This window comes from Neofelis nebulosa, chromosome 16 (genome assembly GCF_028018385.1).
Source record: "Neofelis nebulosa isolate mNeoNeb1 chromosome 16, mNeoNeb1.pri, whole genome shotgun sequence".
Classification (NCBI taxonomy): Eukaryota; Metazoa; Chordata; class Mammalia; order Carnivora; family Felidae; genus Neofelis; species Neofelis nebulosa.
In genome coordinates this window covers 27,631,823-27,657,208 of record NC_080797.1, presented here as the reverse complement: position 1 = coordinate 27,657,208, position 25,386 = coordinate 27,631,823, and the positions used below count along the sequence as shown (strand labels likewise).

Below are 25,386 nucleotides of genomic sequence, written 5' to 3'. Positions count from 1 at the left end.
ATTTACCAAAATATACTGAAATACACACAGTAAACTACCTTAGAAACAAAGATGTTAAACCTCTTCTCCTACCACAGTGTCTGACACAGATCAAACACCCAATAAATATTTTTTTACTGAATGAATGGTGCTCTCAGGATGTTGGATTTCACTACTTTAATGGTCTAAGAGGTCCATTTCTTCCCCTGCCCCAGCTTTATTAATATACAGTTGACCCATAACATTGTGTAAGTTTGAGGTACACAACTGATGATTTGGTACATATACATATTGCAAAATGATTACCACAATAAGGTTAGACAAATGAAGTCCACTCCTTAAGGGGAAAAAAAAAAAAACTTTTTATATAGATACTATCTTCTAGGTATCATCTTTTATAAGAGCTGTCCTTTTTAGTCCTACAACAATCTTAGGAGGTGGATATAATTCTATTGGTGAGGAAAAAAAGACTTACAGCTTCAAAAATACCCACTGGAAAAGGAAGACTTAAAATCCAAAATTTTCTTACTTCAAGATCCATACCCTTTCTACCACATTTTGCTGTTTACTTATGGATAAAATCTAAAGAGAAAATAGCTCCCCTCCTCTACTGTGGCAACTTTATCCTTCCGCAAAACATGATTATAAACTGTAAAGAGTATTTAAGAATCCTTAAGACAAGTTAGAGCAATTTCATTGCACCAGAATTAAGGAGACAACCAGATCAGTGTTAAGCCACAAGTTTCTAAAAAGACAAAATTTCCAGAGGAACCAAGTGATGTCCTGAGAAAGAATCTTGGGAGACTGGGACTGGTGTCCTAAGTCAGACTCTTAAAGAAGACCTTTTAGTAATACAGCAGAAGAAAGGCTAGAGAGAACGACAAATTTTAAGAATATGAGGCTAGGGGCGCCTGGGTGGCTCAGTCGGTTAAGCGTCTGACTTCAGCTCAGGTCACGATCTCGCGGTCCGTGAGTTCGAGCCCCGCGTCGGGCTCTGGGCTGATGGCTCAGAGCCTGGAGCCTGCTTCCGATTCTGTGTCTCCCTCTCTCTCTGCCCCTCCCCCGTTCATGCTCTGTCTCTCTCTGTCTCAAAAATAAATAAACGTTAAAAAAAAATTTAAAAAAAAAAAAAAAGAATATGAGGCTAAGAAGAACAGCAACATTAACAGAATTTTAAAAACAACATAGCAATAGGAGACAGAAAGCAAACAGAAAAACAGAAGAGAACAGAGGCCAGGAAAAACAATCATGATAATAAACAGGTAAACTATTCAGAACCAAAGAAAGCCTAGTCAGAAACCTCGTACAGGAAGAGCCTAGAACACCCACCAAACAAGGCTGCCTTGAGACGACAGTTTTGACCTACAGTCTACAGGAAATTAATCTGGTGACCTGACTGCAAGAAAAATACTTATCCAAAAACATAGGCTCCTGGTGGAGAAAGTAAAGGCTTAGACCCAGAAGACGTCGATAAAACCTATAAAGACAATAACCCTAAGTGTTAGTTCGGTTTAGAAGAATGACCTGAGAAATCACAAAAGATTCCTGGAAGGAGCTATTTAATATTTTAAACAAGCGTCAAGCTGAGAGACATGAACTAGTTGCATTTCAACTATATGTAGTTTGAACCCAGAAATGCTCTCATATGTATGAAGATTAGCTATAAACCTGAACTCAGTGAACAGGGTGGTTTTACGAAAGGAGACAAAGAATGACAGGAAAGACTAACCACTTGAGGTGACTGGAGGAAATAATCATCTGCTTTTTCTGCCCCTAGGTTGTGAAATATAAAGTTAATGTAGATTAAGTGGTTACCCAAGATCCTAGAAGATTTTGTTTTTTTTACAAGAGGCTTTCAAAGTCATGCCTGCATCAAGCAGAAAACCAATTCACTTGGCGAGATTATCAGTCAATTGGGAATTTCTAAAATTATATGATCCTACTCAAACTAGATGCCACAAAAGAAAGGGAACCTGCAGGTCCGCAAGCACGCAGAGAGCTAACCTGCCAAAACACAAGAAGTTAGTTCCCACCAACACACCCAAACTGGTACAACAGGTTGGTGTAAGCAGTAAGGCAGGAGAACTGTGTGCTAATACAATCAGACCTAAAAATTTCTATTTAAAGGCTCTAGGACAACCACAATGGGAGAGAAAACAAATGACAGCCCAACCGGAATAGAACACAACCAAATGTACCCCAAATAGGTTTTTTAAACTGTCCTCAGAAAACCAGAGGAATTGCCCAGAGTTTGCCTCTCAGTAGCTGAACCGATGAAGAACAAACTGCTTTTACAAACTTCTTGAAAGCTCCAGCTAAGAGCTTTCCTTGTACATGACAAAAGAGAACTTCAACATCCCCGAGGCCCTATTTTCAGCAGCTCTAGGGTATTCCTAAAATCAACTACTAGTCAAATGAATTTGTGAGGTCAAGAAAGCTAAAACAGAAGTCCATTTGTTTTTGTTTTTGTCAATGAGGTCACCAGTATCCTCACCAAGAGCAGCTTTGGAAGAGTGCTGAGCAAAGACTGGACTAGCGCGTAATGAAAGGTGATACGTGGATAGAAATGAGAGTAGACTGCTCTTCTCTGAAAGTCAAACTTGAAAAGAAGAAACAGAAATTAAAAGAAATGGGCTAAAGAAAGGCATTTTTTTTCAATATATGAAGTTTATTGTCAAATTGGTTTCCATACAACACCCAGTGCTCATCCCAAAAGGTGCCCTCCTCAATACCCATCAAGAAAGGCATTTTTAATATGACAGGCATATGTGGATATTTAAACTCTAAGATAATTGTAAGAGGGTACTTGATAGGGCCAAGTTTCAGAATCCAAAAGGAAAATTAACCAGCCTTGACAAATGAGCAACAAACTTCTTGATGGCTCTCCTTCAAACACCAGCTCCTTGACCTACTCTTTCATGAGACAAAAGGCATTTAACCAATGCCCACCCCCACCCCCAAATAAAAAAATAAAAACAAAATAAACAGTGAAATATGACAAGATCCTTAATTCTACTTTGGAATTCATTTTCATATACTCTACCAAGTAGAGAAAGTGCTCACATAATAACTAATATTCACTGAGTGCTCACTATCTTCTCAGGCGCTGTGCTAAGCACTTCATAGGAACTAGCTCAAAAATTCTCTGGATTAATAATACTATTCCCATTCTACAGAAGAAAATGAAAGTTTAGAGAAGATCAACATATGGTCACCCTGTGCTTCACTATCAGATACTGCCTCTCAGATCATCTATTAGCCACCCATCACTCCACTGTTCTTTTAAGACTTTCTTTTTAAAAAGGGGAAAAAGGGAAATTTCAATCTCCAGAAGTTTTGACTTGATTAACTTTTGACATATTAATCACAAATTCCTCCATTAGTTCATAAGTCTAAAGGGAAAATGGCCAAAGTGTCCTGTGTAATCCACACCACATGGTTAACAACTCCCTGTGCCCCAACACACTCATAACATCAACCCTCCCAGGGAATAGTTCACCAATTAAACAAAATGAATCTCCAACTGATTACGCCAGCTGTAGAAAGAGACATGGGCAGGGAAAAAACAAAACAAAAAAACGAAAAACTTCTCTTAATTCAAAATGCTCACTCAGTCTATTTGACCTAAAACCTGGTTCTAAATGAACTTACAAACATGGCTGTGTCCACCCCCACCCCCTTTTTATTTGGCTGGAGGGACAAGTGAGACAAAAAACTGCCTAGGGAAGGGGAAAAAAAACTACTCAAAGGCCTCCAGACCTGCCAAGAGATCTAAGCGATTTAGGAAGACCATATAAAACAAACCTTAGAGAGCAAAACACATCTGCATTCAAATTCTATCTCCCCCACATTTACTAGCTTTGAGCCCTTATACAAATGACTTAATAATCATCAGTGTTTTCTGATGATGATATACTGATAATATTTGTATCTACCTACTTCATAGGATTACTTTGAGAATTAGATGAGAGAATTTAGGTAAAGAATTTAATACAAGTTTCCTCCACTATCTGAAAGTTTGCTTTACCCACTAAACTTTTAGAACAGAACTATATCACTATCTGTTTTCACTAACCAAGAGAAATCTGAGGATTTTTGATTTTACAAAATGGTAACTGTTTCTTTGTTTTAATCCAATTTTTCAGCTTATAAAAGGTTTCATACAAAAATGCTCTACTTTTGGATAAGAAGGGGAAACCTGTACTTGGCCACAGAGATACATGGTATTTGTTATTACAATAAAAGGTAGAATCCCTAACAAGAGACTCCTCACTCCTCTATAACCAGTGTTGGGAGTTCATCAGAATCCCTTAAAATCAGAGAGAAAAACTTTAAAGAGTAAGTGCAGTATGAAAACAGAAGCAGAGGCAAGAAACATCTTTTCACTGACACCCCCCCCAACACACAGTATCATTTGATCCCAGTGAAATGTCTGCATTAGCTGGGTAAAAATAGTAAGTACATTCATTTACATAAACCCCTTAGCATACATTTACCAGGCAACAGAAGAATAACCATTAAATGTGTCACAGTCACTGTACTGCAAGCCTAAATTCCAGGACTCAACCACCTTCATTGATTTGCTATTCACATGCCATGAATGATTTCAAACTTCAATTATTTAGTGGCATCAGGGGTGTCAGTAAAATTCTCATCTCTACAATTCTGAGGCTTTAACAGCATGCTTAAAACACTCACTGCACACAACTCTCAATACTATACTTTATTTAGAGGTAACTTAAGAACATACACAACTACCAAGAAATTAGCCCAAAAAAAGCTATGAAGAATTTTATATTCTCCATACATACTATAAAAACAGAAAATGCAAATAAAACACTTCAGAAAACTGTGCCCCTCCCCAAAAAAAACCAAACACAATGAAAAAAAAAACTATAACAAAACACTTCAAGTTGAATTAAATATGCTCAAGAGTTTGGAGATGTACAAAAACAAAGAACAGAAAAAGAAAGAAAAGGAGAGGATGAAAACAGTAAGAAAGAGGAGGAAGAGGAAAAGGGCAACAGTAATTGACCAAACTCAGGAAAGAAACTGAAAAATGAGAAGACCACTGCAGAAATGGAGGGGGGCAGGGATAACACAGCGTCCATGGGAGAACAAAATCAAATGAAAAGCTAGTAAGGGTCACTGAAGAAAGGGAGGAAGACAGTCAAGAGAACAAAAATGAGATAAAAGGAGGCAGGCAGAAATAAAGAGACTGAAATGGAAAGGAGACAGAGAAGGTCAATACCTACACATATAATTAGGAATCTAAGGAGGGAAAACAAAATAAAAGATTTTTAGAGCTAGTATTTAAAGTCACAGTACAAAACAACTTTCTAGAAATGAGAGAAAGCAAATCTACACATGTTTTCTACATATTGAAAACAGCCCATGGTATATCTGGGAAAACTGACTCAAACAGTAAACTCTGACACATTATCCTAGTAAAACTAGACTTTAAAGACAAAGAAATCCCCAGAGATACCAGGCAAGATCAAATTAGTACTCCTAAGAAAACAGGTTGATATCCAACTTCTCAAGAACAACCCATAGCAAGGCAACTGTGGAGAAGCGTTTTCAAGAAATCCAGGAAAGAAAGTGCAAGCCAAGGGTTTCACATCAAGCAAAACAATCTTTCAAGTATCAAGACTTAAAAAAGAGTTCTTTCCAAATGTACAAGAACTCAAGAAATATTCTATCCATGGACCCTTCCTGAGGAGTCTAACTACAGGATGAGCTTCATCCAAGAAATAAGTAACTAAGGCAACTTAAGTAAAAAAAAAAAAAAAAAAAAAAAAGTGCTGAGCATTTTATTGTAAAGAATTCCAAAGAAGACAAAGGCAGGAACATAGGTAAAAGCACAGTATACAAATACTGTATGTTCTGACAGACTTTACATATAATACTCTGAACACAGGTAACATTAAGCACACATACACACAAAACCATCACAGAAACTGATCATGTATTAGGACCACCCTCCCACAAAAAATCGGACATTTATAAAGTAGAAACATTACAAACATCTCTGAAAAACAATTAAATGTAATCAATGAAATGAAATCCCTTATTATTGATTAGAATGTTTCACTCATCATCATTGAAATACCGCCCCTAGTTAATTTATGAATTTAATGAAATCCCAATAAAAATACTGGCAATTTTTTTCTGGAACTGGAAAAATGGATACCTAAGTACACGTGAAAAATACCACAGGAGCACCTGGGTGGCTCAGTCGATCGGGCATCCGACTTCAGCTTGGGCCGTGATCTCACAGTCCGTGAGTTCGAGCCCCATGTCGGGCTCTGTGCTGACAGCTCAGAGCCTGTAGCCTGCTTCAGATTCTGTGTCTCCCTCTCTCTCTGCCCCTCCCCTGCTCATGCTCTTTCTCTGTCTCAAAAACAAAAACCTTAAAAAAAATTTTTTTTTAAAGAAAAATACCACAAAACAGCTAGGAAAACACAGAAAAGGAAAAGCTATAGGAGGAAAGGAGAGTAGTCCTACCAGATACTGAAACAAACTACAAAGCCTCTATAATTAAAACCACTCACAGATAAACAGACATCAGTACTGGTGCATTAATAGACAGACTGACGGAACAGAATAAAAAGTCCAAAAACAGACCCAATTACTTCACTGTTTTCCCATAATATATTTGATATATATCCCTCATATAAAAATAGCACATATACCAAATGAATCATTTGGGACATGAACAAATGAAACATCTGTTTACATAATTTTTGTCACTAAAGCTGTAACTGATCTCCAGAAGGGAGAGATTGCCTCGTTCATCTTGCCATACATCCATACAGCAGCAATACCACATTCAGGGCCTTATTTTGACAAAGAAGGCAACAGAATGAATGAATGAATGAATGAATGAATGAATGGTGACAGGCAATGAGGATAATTTACCTGAGAATCAACTGAGAACTACAAATTCACCAATTACCGTGAATACCACTAGGTAAAGCTTTTTTGCCAAGGAAGTGTAACGACATCCTGAAGTAATCTCAGAAATCATTTGCGGCTTGCTCTGTTTGACACTTAAAAATGACATCCTAGACACAAAAAGACTTCTTGGTGCTTTAGTCCCAAAATGAGGCAAACGTTGAAGATTAAAAGTAAATGAAAAACTTCAAACTATCAAATACGGTAGCAGAAATCTGTTTATCACATTTAAATTTACAAATCAGTTCAGTGCAACTCTTGTTGGGTCCTTTATTCTACCCTCAAATACGGTGGCCATTATCCCACAGTATTGTCTTTGGCCTTAGGTTTTTATGCCATTTGTGATTTTAGGTCTTCCTTTCTAATTCCTGTATTTGTTCTTGCCTCGTAAGTACTGTCGATTACTTCCAGTACAGTGATGAATAAAAGCGGTAATACTGGACTTTCCGAACTTACCCCTTGTCCTAATTCTACCATTTGATCATTCAGTGTGATTTTTCCTTTAAGATTTTGGTAGATAATAATCCACTATCAAGTTAAGAAAAATTCATCTAGGCTTAGTTTCCTAAGCATTTTTTAACATAAGTGGGTGTTAAAATCTGTTCCTGGATCAATCATGATGAAAATATGCTTTTCCTATTTTATTCTGTTAATGTAATGATCACTTAACGTGTCTTACATTAACCCTCCATTTTTGGAAAAAACCTACTTGGTCAAGATAAATTTTTTGTCATTTTCTAGCTTTGATTATTTCATATTTTTGAAAGGAGTTAAACATTACTAGAATCAGTTTACTAATCATTTATTTAGGACAGAATTTCCTTCAGAGTACCCACACAAAAAATATGCTCAAATTTGTTGAAGAGACCACAAATTCTCTTTATATATGCTTAGAATCAATCTCTTGTTCAAGTAGCATATTTACATGCTTATTACAACATCAAAAAAGTGGCTTCCGTCCAAAGAGATCAAAAATTCCACATTTTTTCCACAGGAAACAAATTTACCTCTCAGAAAAATGTATCAATTCTAAATGAAATCACCCGTGTGGGAAAAAAAAAGTTAAAAAAAAAAGCTATCCAGAAACTACTGCCTTTAAAAGTCATTTTAGGGGGCGCCTGGGTGGCTCAGTCAGTTAAGCGGCCGACTTCGGCTCAGGTCATGATCTCGTGGTCCGTGAGTTCGAGCCCTGTGTCGGGCTCTGTGCTGACAGCTCAGAGCCTGGAGCCTGTTTCGGATCCTGTGTCTCCCTCTCTCTGACCCTCCCCCATTCATGCTCTGTCTCTCTGTCTCAAGAATAAACGTTAAAAAAAAAAAAAAAAAAAAAAATTAAAAAAAAAAGTCATTTTAGTATCACTGGACATAATCCAACCATTGAAATTGCTATCCTCATTATTTAAAATTAGGAACAAAAGGAGACCTGAATGCAACTTTATACTTAGAAGTATGATTTTTAAGTGTCCGTGTTATATAACGCAAGAAAATAAAATGAAGCAATGACCAGTTTTTATTAAACTTTTCTTAAGAAGTCAAAATCTGGCATAGTAATTATGTCAATTTTATAATGCCAGACTAGATCTTTATCCAATATTAAATGTGAATCTCATCACAACAATTGTTTTTAAACGGTTAATTTATGGTTCTGTATGGCAAAAGTTACAATAAAATTTTATTTACTTTTTATTTATTTTTTATTTTTTTAACGTTTATTTTTGAGACAGAGAGAGACAGAGCATGAACAGGGGAGGGGCAGAGAGAGAGGGAGACACAGAATCTGAAACAGGCTCCAGGCTCTGAGCAGTCAGCACAGAGCCCAACGCAGGGCTCGAACTCACGGACCATGAGATCATGACCTGAGCCAAAGTCAGACACCCAGGCGCCCCTACAATAAAATTTTAAAAGAAATGACAGAAACAAAATAGAGTATAACAAAAACAAAACAGAGTATAACAAAGGATTAATATCCAAAACCTACAAAGAGCTTCTATCAATCAATCAGGGGCACCTGGGTAGTTCAGTTGGTTAAGCATCTAACTCTTGGTTTTGGCTCAGGTCATGATCTCATATTTTGTGGGTTCAAGCCCTGCATCAGGCTCTGCACTGGCAGTGTGGAGCCTGCTTGGGATTCTCTGTCTCTCTCTGCCCCTCCTGTATTCTAAATAAATAAATAAATAAATAAATAAATAAATAAATAAATAAGGGAGGGAGGGAGGGAGGGAGGGAGGGAGGGAGGGAGGGAGGGAGGGAAATTCAGAATAGGGGCAGGTGCCTGGGTGGCTCAGTTGGTTGAGTGTACGACTCTTGATTTTGGTTCATGATCCCAGGAACCTGGAATCAAACCCCACATTGGGTTCCATGCTCAGCACGGATTCTCTTAGATTCTCTCTCCCTTTATCCCTCTCCCCTGCTCATGCTCTCTCTCGCTCTCTAAAATTAAAAAAAAAAAAAAAATTTCAGAATAGAAAAATTGTTAAAACAACATAAACACAGAATTTGCAGAAGTGGAAAAGGCAGATAAAAATATAAAAAAATATGGGGGCGCCTGCGTGGCTCACTCGGATAAGCGTCCAACTTCAGCTCAGGTAGGGGCGCCTGGGTGGCTCAGTCGGTTGGGCGTCCGACTGCAGCCCAGGTCATGATCTCGCGGTCCGTGGGTTCGAGCCCCACATTGGGCTCTGTGCTGACAGCTGGGAGCCCGGAGCCTGTTTCAGATTCTGTGTCTCCCTCTCTCTCTGAACCTCCCCTGTTCATGCTCTGTCCCTCTCAGTCTCAAAAATAAATAAACATTAAAAAAAAAATTTTTTAAACAACTTCAGCTCAGGTCATGATCTCTCAGTTCATGGGTTGAGCCCCACATGGGGCTCTGTGCTGACAGCTCAGAGCCTGGAGCCCGCTTTGGATTCGGTGTCTCCCACTCTTTCTGCCCCTCCACCACTCATGCTCTCTCTCAAACATGAATAAACATGGGAAAAAAATGAAAATATGATTACCACATTAAGAATCAAAGAAATTAAACTTAAATATCATAGTAACATTTTAACCCATCAAATTGGCAACAATTATAAAGATCTGTTAAAACTCAATGTTTTTCAGGGTTATAAAGAAACAGATTATTTTTAAATATGCATAGCCATGAATGTAAATTAATATTTGGAGGGAAATTTTGCACTATCTCACAATATTCAAAATTCAGTTACCCTTCTCAGGAATTCTATAAATATATTCTGTAAACATACTGAAACATGAACCAAAAGATGCACACACAAAAATGTTCACTGGGCCACTATTTATTACAGCTGGAGAGACAACCTAAATATTCAGCAAAGAAGACCAGAGTCCTCTATTTTTAATCACTGAATTGTATTTTACACTATTTGTAGTATGGTTAAAATAACTTCAAGACAAAGTAAATGAAAAAGTCATAGAACACCTGTACAGTATGATTCCATTTCCATGTTTTATTAAGAAAAAAACCGTGTGAGTGTGTGCAAGTCAAATGCATAGAACAAATCTAGAAAAATACAATGAGCTATGAACAGTGGTTACCTCTAGGGAAGAGAGATTCAAAGACCTCTATACACCTTTATATTGTTTGAAATTTTTAGTGACCATGTATACATGTATAATTAAACAATGAAAATTAAAATATTGAACATTTCCTACTTTCTGGGTTTTTTAATAATTTAGATTTCAAAATTTTGCATTATAGAGACTATATTTGCAGTTTTTAAAACAATGGGTCAAGATTATTTTTTAATCTAAACTTTTTAATTTTTTTTTTTTTAGTGTTTATTTACTTTTGAGAGAGAGAGAGAAAAAAAGAAAGAGAAAGAGACAGAGACAGAGCATGAGAGGGGGGAGTGGTAGAGAGAGGGAGACACAGGCTCCGAAGCAGGTTCCAGGCTCCAAGCCGTCAGCACAGAGGCTGATGTGGGGCTCTAACTTACAAACTGCGAGATCATGACCTGAACAAAAGTCGCATGCTTAACTGACTGAGCCACCCAGGCGCCCCTATCTAAACTTTTTTTTTTTATTAGGGTGTAGTTGACATATAATATTAGTTTTCTAAATAATTATATATGTACGAAATTGTTTCTCCTTTTGTTCTCGGAATAGTTTGAAAGCTTTTGAAAATTGAACACAAACTTCTCAATTCCACTTCAAAAGCAGACTATGTTTGCAATTTTATTTCATACTAACACTTGTCTGTTACAAAACCAGACAGCCGGCCACACAATCCAAGAACCCTGTCAAACGTTCATATGTATTTATGTTGTTTTTTAATTTATTTATGTCCTAACTCCAAGATGACTGGCCTAATAGTCATGAATCAGTACCTACATGAAAGGTACTGATTTTTCTGTGGTTTTAAGAAAAAGAATCACTAGGCAAAAACAAAGACATAAGAATACACATTATTCAACTCATTAGTATATAAATTCTCATATACACATACCTCCTCAAAGATAAAAAAAAAAAAAAAAAAAGAGAATATATTTACTAAGTAGCAATACAGGATACATTATGACAAACTGTCAACAACAAAAAAAATAAAAGTAGTCACAAAACCAACCATCCCATCAAATTCAAATTCAAAACACAGGAAAAAAAGATACTCTTGTCACAGATTAACTCCTATACAAGTACATAAGTTTTTGATTATTTGCACAAACATAAATTATAGAAAATTATAGATTATATTTACAAAATATACATAGAAAAGGGCACCACACTGTATATGTGTGTATGTGTAGCCACAAAAGGCTACATGAACCTGTTTCCTTAAAATATAACCTAACCTAATGCCACAGACATTCCATATTTGTGTTTACTTGTCATACAAATATATTTTTAAAATGTGTTTTGAGAAACCAGTCTTAAAATTTTTTCAATTAAAAAAACTCTAAGTCCCATAATCAGTTGCCAAATATTTCATGCCAGGCAGAAGCATCTCAGCCCTATTTTTAAAAGACAAAGCACATTATGCATACGCTATGAAAGGATTCTGGAAGTACAGATTAGACATATTTCCTGCCCTTAAGAATTTTATATTCTAGTTGGGAACCCATGACTAAACATCTATCAAACTAGATAGATGTGTTAATTGTGTTTAGTGCTAAACAGTGTTAAACTGAACTACCAAAACACATCAGCACAAAAGTCAGTCCAAAATAGGAAAATCCAATTAACAAAACAAGTATTTATCAAGCACCCAAGTATATGAAGGCACTGTGTGTGGAAAATAAACACCATAAAGTTCTAGCATCCAGCAAGGCAAACAAGCACAGTTAAGACAAACAAGCACAATAGAAAGCATTAAACAAGTGCCTTAAGTACAAGCAAAGAATTCTGAGATTTCAGAAAAAAGAACTCAAACTAGCTTCTAAGTTATCTGAAGAAGCTGTGCAAAAGAGGTATAATTTTAACTCTAAGGATGGGTATGATTTTTAATAAGTAAAGATGAGACTAGAGAAGAGATAACCCAGGGGAAAGAAACAGACAAAATTTTTAAATGGAGGGGGCAAGATATATGAGAGGGTAAAAAGAAACATTGCAAGTTCTCTAAAACCTAGGTTAAATGAAGGGAAAAAGAGAAGGCTTTAAAAAGGGTAGACCGGGTTATTTTTTGGAATGGCCTGAATGGCAGACGAAGTCTGGATCTTACCCTGTCAACAACAGGGAGATATTAAAAGTTTCTTTCTGAGGAGAAAGACATGATCAAAGTGAAGCTCTCGGTAAGATTAATCTGAGAGTGATGTCCAGAAAGGACTGCAAGGATTCAAAGCAGAAAAACCATTTGTTAACTACAGCAACAATCTCAGTCTGATGTAATAAAGACTGACTTATGGTAGTGGAATGAGCAAGAATGGAAAAGGAAGGGATGGGTCAAGAGAAATTTCAAAGCAGAAAAGGCAGGGCTTGCCAGAAAAGGCAGGGCTTGACAGTTAGGGTTGGGAGGAATGGGGAATTAATTATAAATCCAAAATTTCTCCCTTGTTTGGAAATGTTTATTAACTTCTGACTACCTACTGGATAAAAAATCCAGACTCCTTAGCCTATCATTTAAGTCACTGTACAATCTGACCTCGGGTGTTTCGTTTCTTCCCCTCCCTACCCTACTCCATACATGTAACTTGGCATTTTATATCCTTTGCTTTAGCTCATGCTTCTCTGCCTGAAGATTAGAACAGCTTGAGTCTAGCAGCAGGCTAAAAACACTGGAATGACTTGGATTGAGAATGGGACAGAAGAGGCTATCAAAAGGAATAGAACAGGTTAACAAGAAAAGGGGACAAAACCCGCAAGCATCCTCTACTTCAGCAGTAGTCAATAAAACTGGTAACTGATTACATCTGGAGGAGACACATTAAGAAACTAGGCAGCAGAAGGAAATTAATAATTTCACTGTGTAATCTTCGTACAAGCTAAATTTGCCATGCATATACATTTAGCTCATTCATTTTTTAAATTTTTTATAATTACGTACAAAATATACAAAATCCAGGTAACAACTCACCTCAAATCAATCACAAGAGCAGAACAAGCAGCAAGACTTCTTCATAGTTCAAGCTAAATTACTACCCCAAGGGAACTCTGATCTTTTCCCGTCTCACTATATAGCAAAAGTAAAAACTGTTAAATAGAGAAAAAGGCAAAGAATGTCTTTGCCTATCAATATAAATCTATTTTTAAAGTAATTTCCCTATTAAAGCACACTTATGGGCCACAGATGATTAACGAAAGAAAATGTTTCAATATAATTCCAAAATATAAGGTAATCCCTGGGTAATGTCTTCTTTTTCAAGTACTTTACAGTAATTTTCAAAACTTCTAAAATACATCTCTATTATTTTTTAATCAATTTTTCTTAAATGATATTATAAAACGGACAATTTCAGCCTTTAAAATACATCCTAATGGATTTAAACTCAGGTTTTATTATTTAATAAACAAGCTCTGAACTCTCCTTACAGGTTTGATACAAATTACTTAAAGTAAGTTCCTTACCAAGTATGTTTCCGCCTAGATATAACACTAAGCTCAGTAGTTGCTCAAGGGGTATGTCACAGAAAGGTACACTAGCCCTTAAATTCTATCTCCAAAATTAACCAAAAGCTTAGGAATATGTAATGTGTGTCCAACCCAATTTCCTAGATTACTTAAGGCTTCAATGCTAAAATGCATTCAGACTGATTATGCAAACTAAAGAATGCAAGATCCTGAAACAGTCATTAAGATATTACTAACTAGGGCAAAAAAGGAGATTTACATTTTTACAAAAAAGTTCCAATACAGTAGACAAAGAACCCAGGTTGTCCCTAAATACTCATTCTTCAGCAATTCCAAAATACATGTATTTATAAAATGTGTGTGAGACGCAGACTTTAACCCTATAAGACTGTTTCCAGAATTTTTCTGCAAAACAGAAGTGTAAAAATTTTTATTTTCCATAATGCTCAGGACTATTTGAAATGTCTATTTTAGGTTGTCACATTTTTTTTTAATCTTTCAGATGTTTTAACATAATGTATCACTGAAGAGAAACCCACATCAGTTCTTAGGTTCATCTTAATCGTTAAACACACTGTTGAAGAAATTTAAAATCAATCATATAATAAAAACTACACTAATTCAGGACTCTGCAGACAGCATGATGTAACAGGAATGCACACCAGAACAGGAGTGAGGAGACCATAGCTTTGTAAGTCACTTAACCTCCCTGAACTACTTTTTCGGTAATATGAAACTGGACCTGATACCAGGAAGAAAAAAAAAAAGTGTTCGCATATACAATTTTACATACAAGTCAACGGATTCACAGTACTAACCTGGAACCAATCCACAGACTTCTTAAATACCTACATACCAGGTTAATGTAATTACTTGGTTGTCGGCCAGCTTTAAAACTTGAGTGTTTCTACTAGCAAGTATTTTAGCAATAAAGCCATAGGGTAATTGACCAAAGCAGAGAAAAAGGAAAAAGTTCTGACAGTAAAAGTGATTAACCTGCCTAATAAAAAAAGGCTTTCAAACTCAAAAATTTTTAGGCATACCATTTCTCTCACCTACAGAATTGCTAAATCCTAAAAAAGTTATAATGTTGGGAACGCTTGAGTAGATCAGTTGGTTAGTGTCTGACTTCGGCTCAGGTCACGATCTCACAGCTACCAGCCCCGCGTTAGGCTCTGTGCTAACAGCTCGGAGCCTGGAGCCTGCTTTAGATTCTGTGTCTCCATTTCCCTGTCTCCCTCCCTCCCTCTCTCTCTCTCTCTGCCCTTCCCTGCTTGTGCTCTCTGTCTCTCTCCCTCTCAAAAATAAATAAAACATTAAAAAAAAATTTTTAAGTGATAATGTTCATAGTTGGCCAAAGTATTTTCACAAGTTTGGTTTTCGGTCATTTATAAACAAGAGTCCCAATATATACCCTCTCTCAAGAAAAAATACACAAGATATTGCATGAAATTTCAAGGGAGAGTCTCCTACCCTGGACTGTTAAGGTTTATTGTCCTAGGACTTTGCCTCCTTCTGTCTTTCCCTTTGTGTACAAGGGTACAATCACCCATGTATTCCTCTTTCATAGTATGCTTCCTCATTTTGGTAGACATATCTTTCAGTACTTTGCTAAGAAGGGATAAGTGGACACGATTTTTTTGAGATCTGGCATGCAAAATACCTTTACTCTGCCTTCATACTTGATGGAACAAATGATTGGGTTCTAGGCTACAAATCAGCTTCCCTCAGAATACCGAAGGCAGTGCTCAACTCTTTTCTCAGTTCTGATGCTGCTGTTGAGAAGTCAGTGCTTTTTTTTTTTTTTTTTTTTTGGAGAGAGGAAGCAAGAAGGAAAGGGGGCAGTGGGGGGAGGAGAGGGAGAGAGAGAATCTTAAGCAGGCTCCATGCCCAGAGCTGAGCTGGACACAGGGCTCAATTTCACTACAGTGACATCATGACCTGAGCCAAAATCAAGAGTCAGACACATGGGGTGCCTGCGTGGCTCAGTCGGTTCAGGGTTCGACTTTGATTTCAGCTCAGGTCATGATCTCGTGGTTTGTGAGTTTGAGCTCCACATGGGGCTCAACGCTGACCCTGCTTGGGATTCTGTCTCTCTCCCTTTCTGCTCCTCCCCTACTTATTCTCCCTCCCTCTCTCAAAATAAATAAACTTAAAAATAAAGAGTCAGACACAACCAACTGAACCACCCAGGCTCCCCATGAGAAGTCAGTGCCATTTTTAATTCTTTACGTGAAACTGAAAGTTTAAGGACTCAGTGGTGAGGCTCCCCCCACCCCGCCCCCACCACTGGCAACTGAGAACTTTCACTGTAGGGTGCCTGGCAGGGTGACCTGTTTCAATAAGAGGCTTAGTAGAGATCTGTGTTTTCTCTGGAGCTGTCCAATATTTTCTAAAACAGCCAGTTTGGTTCACTTTCTCCACAAAGTAAGACTAACTTTTTATGAGGGCTGAGGAAGAACAGTCACCTGGCTGCCTGGGATGAAGTACATAGAGAACCTTCTACAAACTAAACCATTTCCCATTTTCAGCCTTACATCTCACCTGCAGCCTCAGAGATAGAGTGCCTCCAATTCCTGAGCCTCTTGTAGAGATCTAGATATGAACTAGTTGGAACACTGCAAGGAATCTGGTATATCCAACTACAGATACTTTATATATTCTACTTTCTCAGCTAAATCACCTACTCCAACCACCTTCCATTTTCCTGAATTTTTTTCACATCATGTATTTGCTTTTTTCTCTTCTGTTCTTTTTGCTCTTATAAGTGTACGTTGTTTTCATCCCCTTACTCTCATGGAACGGGGTTTTGGGAGAGAACAGAAATCGATGTTTGTTCAATCCCCCATGCGTAAAAAGACAAAAGCTCTTGAATGATTTTTATTTGATGCTAATATATATCCTAGGGTGCATCCAGGTTTTGTGAAGCCTGGAGTTTATAGTTTGAGGGGCCCAACTTGAAGAATAAGAATGTAGAATTTGCTTTCACACCTAACAGTCAATTCAAAATAGGAAAATCATAATTTTAACAACCTGACAAATACCACATCATAAAAACAGAAAACAACAGTATTTTTGTTAATTACACAGCCCTATAATACCTTTTTTCCTAGTTTTCCAGCCCCATACTCTTTATTTCTTCCCATATGACAGATTGTTTGCATTCTGTTTTATTAAGATAAAACTCACATCACATGAAATATGCCATTTTAAATTGTGCAGTTCAATTTGTTTTAGTATATTTCCAATGCTATACAACCACCACCATTATCTAACTCCAGAACATTCCCATCACCACAAAAAGAAACTCCATACCTAGCAACCCCACTAATAATCCACCTAATGTCTCTACAGATTTGCCAACTGGAATCACAGAAGAGGTGACCCTTTGTGTCTGGCTTCTTTCACACAGGATGTTTTTGAGATTCACTGATGCTGGAGCATGCGTTACTACTTCATTCCCTTTTATGGATGAATAATATTCCATTATATAGATACACTACATTTTGTGTATTCATCAGTTAATGGACATTTGGGTTGCTTCCACTGAACTATTTGGGCTATTATGAATAATGTTAGTATGAAATTTTTGTGTCAACCTAGGGTTTTCAATTATCTTAATTATATACCTAGGAATGGAACTGCTGTGTCAAATGTTAATTCTATGTTTAACTTTTTGAGGAACGGCCAAACTTTTGGCCACAGTGGCTGAACCATTTTCAATTCCCACCAACAATGTATGAGAATCCTTGCCAATGGGGCACAAATGTTTTAACTTTAATGAGATCCAATTTGTTGGGTTTTTGTTTGGTTACCTGTGCTTTATGGTGTCATTTAAGAAATCATTTCCTACCCAAGGTATCATATTTCCATCTATGAGTTTTCATGGTTTTAGCTGTTACACTAGGACATTAACCCATTTTGAGTTAATTTTTACACCTGGCGTGAGGTGGCAGTTCAACTTCATTCTTTTCCATGTGCACATCCAGTTGTTTCCAACATCATTTGTTGAAAAGACTAACCTTTCCCCACTGAATGGTCTCGGCAACCTTGTCAAAATCAACTGACCACAAGTATACGAGTTTACTTCTGGACTCCCAATTCTACTGCATTGACCTGTCAATGTTTGTGCCAGTATCACACTTTCTCAAGAGTTTTATACTGCCACTTCTACAGAGATAACAAAAAAATAATTCAGTCCTTCCTCTAGCATACTTGAACCTATTTTTCTTGTTGTTTGCAGCTTAGAAAAATTTCTTCTAGCACAGGGCCATTATTGGTAATGTTATGTAAACTTTTAGGATGGTGGTGAAACTTGGGAAAACTCTTCAGTCTTTTTCATACGAAGGTTTAAGATTTGGAAGAATATTCACCAATTGGCTTTTGGCACCAAACCTTGCTCTTCCTCCACTAACCACATACTTCAGGTGCCAGATACCATGGGACACATTCATGTTACTGTACCATTCCTAAGTCTGCACATTTATGTCACAATACCAGGTGAGTTAACATAACACAGAGTACTCCTAGAAACTATCCCTATACTGGGATGGCTAACAATACCTTGACAATACATGAACAGACTATGAACCAAATAAATAAATCCTGCTGATACCCAATTAAATGTATCCCCAATGTCAGTTTCCCCCACACCAGATGTCCTAGATGCCTACAGCCATTCCAATGCCACCAACATGAGGACAAGTATGATAGAGGGGAAGTCGGTGAAAAAAGAGACAGCAATCTTAATTGATTGTGCTCAGGATATCTTACATTTGCAAATTCTTCATAACTATGTGATAATGTACAGAAGTTCTGTTTCTTGATCTGGGAGCTGGTTATATAGGTGTGTTAAGTTTGTAGGAAGTCTTAAGCTGCACTTATGATCTTTGCATTTGTCCATGTATATAATATATCCCAATAAAAGATTTTTTTAGTGTTTGTTTATTTTGAGAGAAGGAAAGAACAAGCAGGGGAGGGACAGAGAGAGAGAGGGAGAGAGAGAATCCCAAGCAGGCTCTACGCTGACAGCGCAGAGTCTGACACAGGGATTGATCTCACTAACTGTGAGATCACGACCTAAGCCAAAATCAAGAATTGGACCCTTGGGGCGCCTGGGTGGCGCAGTCGGTTAAGCGTCCGACTTCAGCCAGGTCACGAGCCCCGCGTCAGGCTCTGGGCTGATGGCTTGGAGCCTGTTTCTGATTCTGTGTCTCCCTCTCTCTCTGCCCCTCCCCCGTTCATGCTCTGTCTCTCTCTGTCCCAAAAATAAATTAAAAATGTTGAAAAAAAAAAAAATTTAAAAAAAGAATTGGACCCTTAACCGACTAAGCCACCCGGGCGCCCCAGCAATTAAAGATTTTTTAAAGTGACCATGTGAACTCATTGCTAGGGTCCCTCCCAGGCCCTCTGATAGAACCTTGAAAGTTAAGCTTCATTAGTCTCACGAATTTCGCTAGTTTCATGAGATTCATAGTAAACTCACCTCTATATATAGCAGATTAGATATCACAAGCCACCCTGCCAACTAGCCATGGAACTTAGAGAAGACACACATGATGTCCCTAAGCAAGTTACTCACCTATGGGAAAGAGATTAGACTATAACTCTAAGACATCTTTCTAGCGGTCATTCTTTCAAGAAATATTTACAGAGTACCTCCCAAGTGTTTATTTAGTATTATATTAGGTGAATGAAACACACACAGTCCCTGCCTGCAGGAGCTCCCAATCTAGTAAAGACAAATGACAGTGACCAACATTAGGAAAAACTAAGAAAATTTAAGTATGGATTTTAGTAAATAATAATGTATCATTATTGGTTAATTGTGATAAATGAACCATACTAATGTAAGATTAGTTAATAACAGGGGAAACTGGGTATGGAATATACAGGAACACTGTCATATCTTTGTAGTTTTAAAACTAGTCTAAAATTAAAGGTATTTTTACCTTTAAAAGACAATAATCATGTAAAGAAATTAATACAAAAGTGAATTTATTAAATCCTCTGAAGTTAACAGGATATAGCAATAGACAATGAGGGTAGAAGCTACTTTAGACAGAATACTTAGGAATTCTTTAGGATGACACAGAAAAATAAAAATAAGCAACAAGATAAAGAGGTGCACCTGGGTGGCTCAGTCGGTTGAGCGTCCGACTTCGGCTCAGGTCATGATCTGGCAGTCTGAGTCCAAGCCCCGCGTCGGGCTCTGTGCTGACAGCTCAGAGCCTGGAGCCTGTTTCAGATTCTGTGTCTCCCTCTCTCTCTGCCCCTCCCCCGCTCATGCTCTGTCAAAAATAAACATTAAAAAAAAAAAAAGATCCCTCCTTCCCCCCACAAAAGAAAATACATATAAAGTCCTTGAGATGGGAAAGAGACTGACCTTTTCAAGAAATTAAAACAAAATCAATGTGATTATAAAATAATGAGCAAAGGAAAGACCAGTCAACAGAGGCCAGATTGTACAGGATCTTATGCAAATAATTATCTACTTCATTTAAAGCATAATGGAAAGCCACTGGAGGATTTGAAGGGAGGAAAATTATCCAATTCACTTTTTTTTTTTTTAAACATATGAAGCTACTCTGTGGAGAATGGATTAAAAAAGGTTAAAGTAAAATAACATGGATCTGATGGGAGAATACTAAAATTATTTAACTTTTAGCCCTGAACTATAAAATTTTTTCAATATAAAAATCATTCCAGAGAATTAAAGAATTGGTATCTTTGCATAATTTTTTTCAAACAGTATCTGCTTTCTTTCTTTTTACCAGTCTGCTTTTGTTTCCATTATCTTTTTTATGCTTTACCAAAATCTATGGATATACATACATATATACACACATATATATATACACATATATATACACACATATAGATACATACATATACATACATATAGATACACATACATATAGATATACATATATATACGTACATATAGATACATATATATACACACACATACATATATACACATACATACACATATATGTGTATGTATATAGATACACACACACGTACATACACATATTTTTTTTTTTGGTAATCTCTACCCCCAACATGGGACCCTGAGATTATGAGTCATATGCTCTACCAAGTGAGCCAGCCAGGCACCCCAATATACTTTAATAACAAACTATCATAACTCTTCTAGAAGCTGTTGAGTATGCCACTTGTTAAGTGTTCTCTAATAAAATTCCTGGAAACTTCAAAGGCAGAACATAAAATAAATTATAAAAGCCGAAAAATGCTATCTAGTAGATTAGGATACCAAAGAGTATGCAGTCCAACCCACAAAACAAAAAGAAATAGCCAACAGCTGCCTCCTATGACAATTTTTTATGGCTGCAAATTCTTGGACCCTTTTTCCATCAAGAGATGAGGTCTATGTTCTTTCCCCTTGAATCTAGAGGAGCTTGTAATGAACCAACTTGCTTGTAACCAATAAAATGCAGCAAGGACTTCCTAGACTACTTCAGAAAAGAAGATGCAGCTTTACCTTATTTTCAGGACTACTGCTGGTGCCCTAAGCCTGTCATGCCAGCAGTGTGATTGCCCTAGAGCCGCCATAAACTAGCCTATGCAGAGAGGCCTAATGGAAAGGCTCTCCGATGACCTGAAGAGAGACAAATGCCCAGCCTACCCCCAGCTATTCCAGCTTCAGACACCATCTGAATAAAACACATGACAGACTCTGAGCCAAAACCACCCTTCCCAAACCCCTGACCTCCAGAAACCATGAGATAATAAAATTATTATTTGTGTTTTAGGCCTCTAAGTTTTGTAGCAATTTTTTTAAATGTTTATTTATCCTTGAGAGAGAGAAAGAAAAGAGAGAGAAAAGAGAGATTGGAGGAGGGAGACACAGAATCTGAAGCAGGCTCCATGCTCTGAGCTGTCAGCACAGAGCCCGATGGGGGGCTCAAACTCAAGAACTGTGAGATCATGACCTGAGCCAAAGTCGGATGCTTAGCCGACTGAGCCACCCAGGTGCCCTTGCGGTAATTCTTTATGCAGCAATTCTAACAAGCCTTTATAGCAAATATGATAATTACTTCAACTAATTAGGGGGAGAGAAAAAATTTGTTTGGTGAGCAATGAGGGAGGATTTTCCTGATAGAGCCCGGCTCTATTTGCAAAAGCTATGTCATAACCCATAGAAAGTCTAGTAAGGCACATTCTTCCTAAAGTCAACATAATTAGCCTTACAGCCTCTATAGATTCTCGCCCTGCATCGTGATTCTCCTATAGCAAAAGAAAAGTGCATAAAAGTGCATAAATATACTTACCACGCCACCAAGCAGCCAACTCAGGGTCTTGCATTATAATCCTTCTAAATTTAGCTACTTATTAACAGACCAAATCAATCCCTGGCCTCTCTTCAACTAAAATGAGTGAGCCAATTACTGCAGAAGCATCAAAACTGCCAAATGATGCAAAAATTATTAGGCTTACTCTCTTTTAAAGAATCATCACACATTACCACTAAGAGAGACAGACCTTTTAATTTATGTATCTCATCCAGCTCTTTTTAAACTTTTATTCATTTAATTAACAAATACCTAATGAGCACTGTAGGTACGCAAATGAGAATAAGAAATAGTTCACAGCTACAAAGCAGCTCCCAGTGCTATGAGGAAAACATAAATACAACCAAGGAATTTTAAGTCAGTATGATACATGGCACAATGAAGTGTGCTAAAGTGTTGTAGGAATATAAATAAGGGTGTACTGGATGTTCTCCATTTGTTCCTCCAGATCGTTCTCCACCCTTCACCTAGGACTTCGTGTCCCAAGAGGCTGACTTTTATGGACTACACAAACTAGGCTCCCTTGCCCCCTGGCTTCAAACTGGGTTCAGTGAATAAGAAGCAAGAGTGAGGGTCTCTCTGGATTCCTGTAACTACTCTCTTCCTTTGCCCTTGCTAGCCCAAAGATGGTGCTAGTCCCTAGGCGCTGCACTACACCTTGTCGTATTCCTGTAACCCTGTCCATTTCTTGTCAGTGGTCCCTTCGTGACATTCACTTTCACCTATAGTGAGAATGTTACCTATTTTCTATCAGGACTCTAACTGATAGAGGGGCACCTAACTCTGCCTGAGGAAGTCTGGGAAGACTTCTCAGAGGAGATAATGCTTCAGCTGTGTCTTAATAGGTGAGTAGATTAGACAGGAAGACTAGTAAGAAAGGAAAGTAAGGAAACAACACTGTCAAAAATTTGGGAGACAGGAGAAAATGTGAAAAGCATAAGAAAGAGTGAGGAGTTCAGGGTGGGGGGAGGGGCTGAGGGGGTTACAGTGTAAAAGAGACTTGAGACATACCAACCGAACAATACATAGACCTCTCCCGCATCCTGATTAGAACCAATTAGTCCAAAAAAAAAAAAAAAAAAAAAAAAAAAAAGGGGGGGGGGAAGGAGGAGGAAAAGAGGCAGAAATACATCTCTTCATGAGATGGATAGGGTTTTCTTATTTTCAATTAGTTCACATATCTATGAGTGAATATTTATTGTAAATATTCTATTCCTATTTTTTTCATTTTTATAACTATCAGTGCTAAGAAAACTTATTCACATAAATAAGTAGATGAGAATGAAAGGAGTTTTATTAGAGCCATGCTGTCAAATTATTTTAATTCTTTGAGTTACAGGACAAAAAAAAAAAAAATCACAATAATCATGACTTTTTTAACTTTCTGGAAAATAATGGCATTTACTTGACATTTCTATATTTTATGAAAACTATTTTTAATGATTAGCTAATAACTTGATCAAGTCCTTCGATTTTATTTAAAATTAAGGACTAGAGTACCTGACTTGGGAAAAGATGTTAATCAGTCATTGGAGTCACTGCCTTCTCAACAACCCAACCAGTACTCTGATTTGTCTCTTTGATGCCCTGGAATGCTTCTCACCACAGGACACTGTACTATTTGGGGTGGCCAAGAGACGTACCTTTCTTCTGTAAAGTAGAAGAAAATTTTAAAGACTGATCAACTTTAGAATCTGGAAATTGAGCTCCCTTAAAATTATCCATAGGCCTTCATTCTTGTATTCCACTCTCATTGTGTGTACCACTAACTCTAGCACTAACTGGTTACTTCATCCATCAAGGCTTGTCTCTGTTTATAATGCAAGTTCCCCAAAGGCAAGATCAAGGTCCAAATCTCTTCTTGAAATCCCAGTACCTACACCTCAATGTTAGGTACATGTAAAACTCTCAACAGATGTTCCCTGAATGAATATGTAAATATTTTTGTCAACATTCCACATCCTCTTTCTAGTTAGAGAAAACACACTTAAGAGTTAACCAAACTGGAAATCAGAAAAAATTTGAAATATCATCACCAATCCCATTTTAAAGTACTAAAAAGGTTAGTTTCCTACCTAAGCTTTTTTATCTACCTCAAATAAAAAAAGAAAAATTCAAAACTAGAAAATAGAAAACTAAAATATAGAAAGTAACAAAACTAAAATGTATTTCTTTTTTTCTTTCTTTTTTAAGTAAGCTCTACACCCAATCTGGGGCTCGAACTCATGACCCTAAGGATCAAGAGTCACATGCTCCACTGCCTGAGCCAGCCAGGCACCTCTAAAAGGATTTATATTTCATTCCAAAGGACTTTTGGTTCAACTAACTTCATTTATACAGAACTGGAATAGTTGTACCAATTGTTTCCTCAAAAATCTATTACTATTCATGAGATTTAAGAAAAAATTTTCAAAATAAAAAATTTCATCAGATAAAGGTTCTCATTTCACTTTCATTGTTTCAGAATACTTATAAAGTTGGGATGTGAATAGTACTTATATTATAAATGAGAACACTTTAAAACTATAGAGCTCTGGAAAAATATCATCTCCCTAACATTGACAGACGTGTTATACACATGAATTTTCTTAGGTGATGCTACAAAAACAGATCTCTGTGCGGTGAATATCACACTGATATTTGTTACGAAGTAAATTTTGGGGCGCCTGGCTGGCTCAGTTGGCAGAGCATGTGACTCCCGATCTCGGGGTTATTAAGTTTCACCCCCACACTGGGTGTAGGGATTACCTAAAATCTTAAAAAAAAAAAAAAAGTAAATTTTGCAGAGTATGATGAAAGAGTACTTCAGTCCTCTTGTCCTTCATAACTTCTGTCAAAATTACTAAGGTATAAATGTCAGTTAATTCAATGACATCACAAAAAGAGATCCTATTATTTGTTTCAAATGAGGTCCTACAGACCATGTAAGCTTTTTTCAATTTCCTCCATCATTCTTTAATTCACAAATATTTACTAAAGATATACTATGTATCAAGTACTGCTTTAGGCATGGTATTTTGAATGTATCACATGTATTAAATGCCATTTTACTTTTCTTAAATTTAAAAAAAAATTCTCATACTTCTTCCTTTACAAAATTCCCAAAATTCAATTTTTAAAAAAT

The 25,386-nt window shown here is 37.1% G+C and overlaps 1 protein-coding gene and 1 long non-coding RNA gene across 3 annotated transcripts in view; both read right to left on the bottom strand.

Annotated features, from left to right (window-relative positions):
- The window catches only part of SMURF2 (SMAD specific E3 ubiquitin protein ligase 2), a 116,955-nt gene that overhangs the window by 80,114 nt on the left and 11,455 nt on the right, over window positions 1–25,386 (bottom strand). The gene's annotated exons all lie outside the window — the stretch shown is intronic.
- On the bottom strand, window positions 18,799–20,868 carry LOC131498519 (uncharacterized). The gene is made up of 2 exons (XR_009255454.1): window positions 19,276–20,868; window positions 18,799–19,061 (listed from the first exon to the last, which is right to left on the bottom strand). It is a non-coding gene; the product is annotated as an uncharacterized LOC131498519 (long non-coding RNA).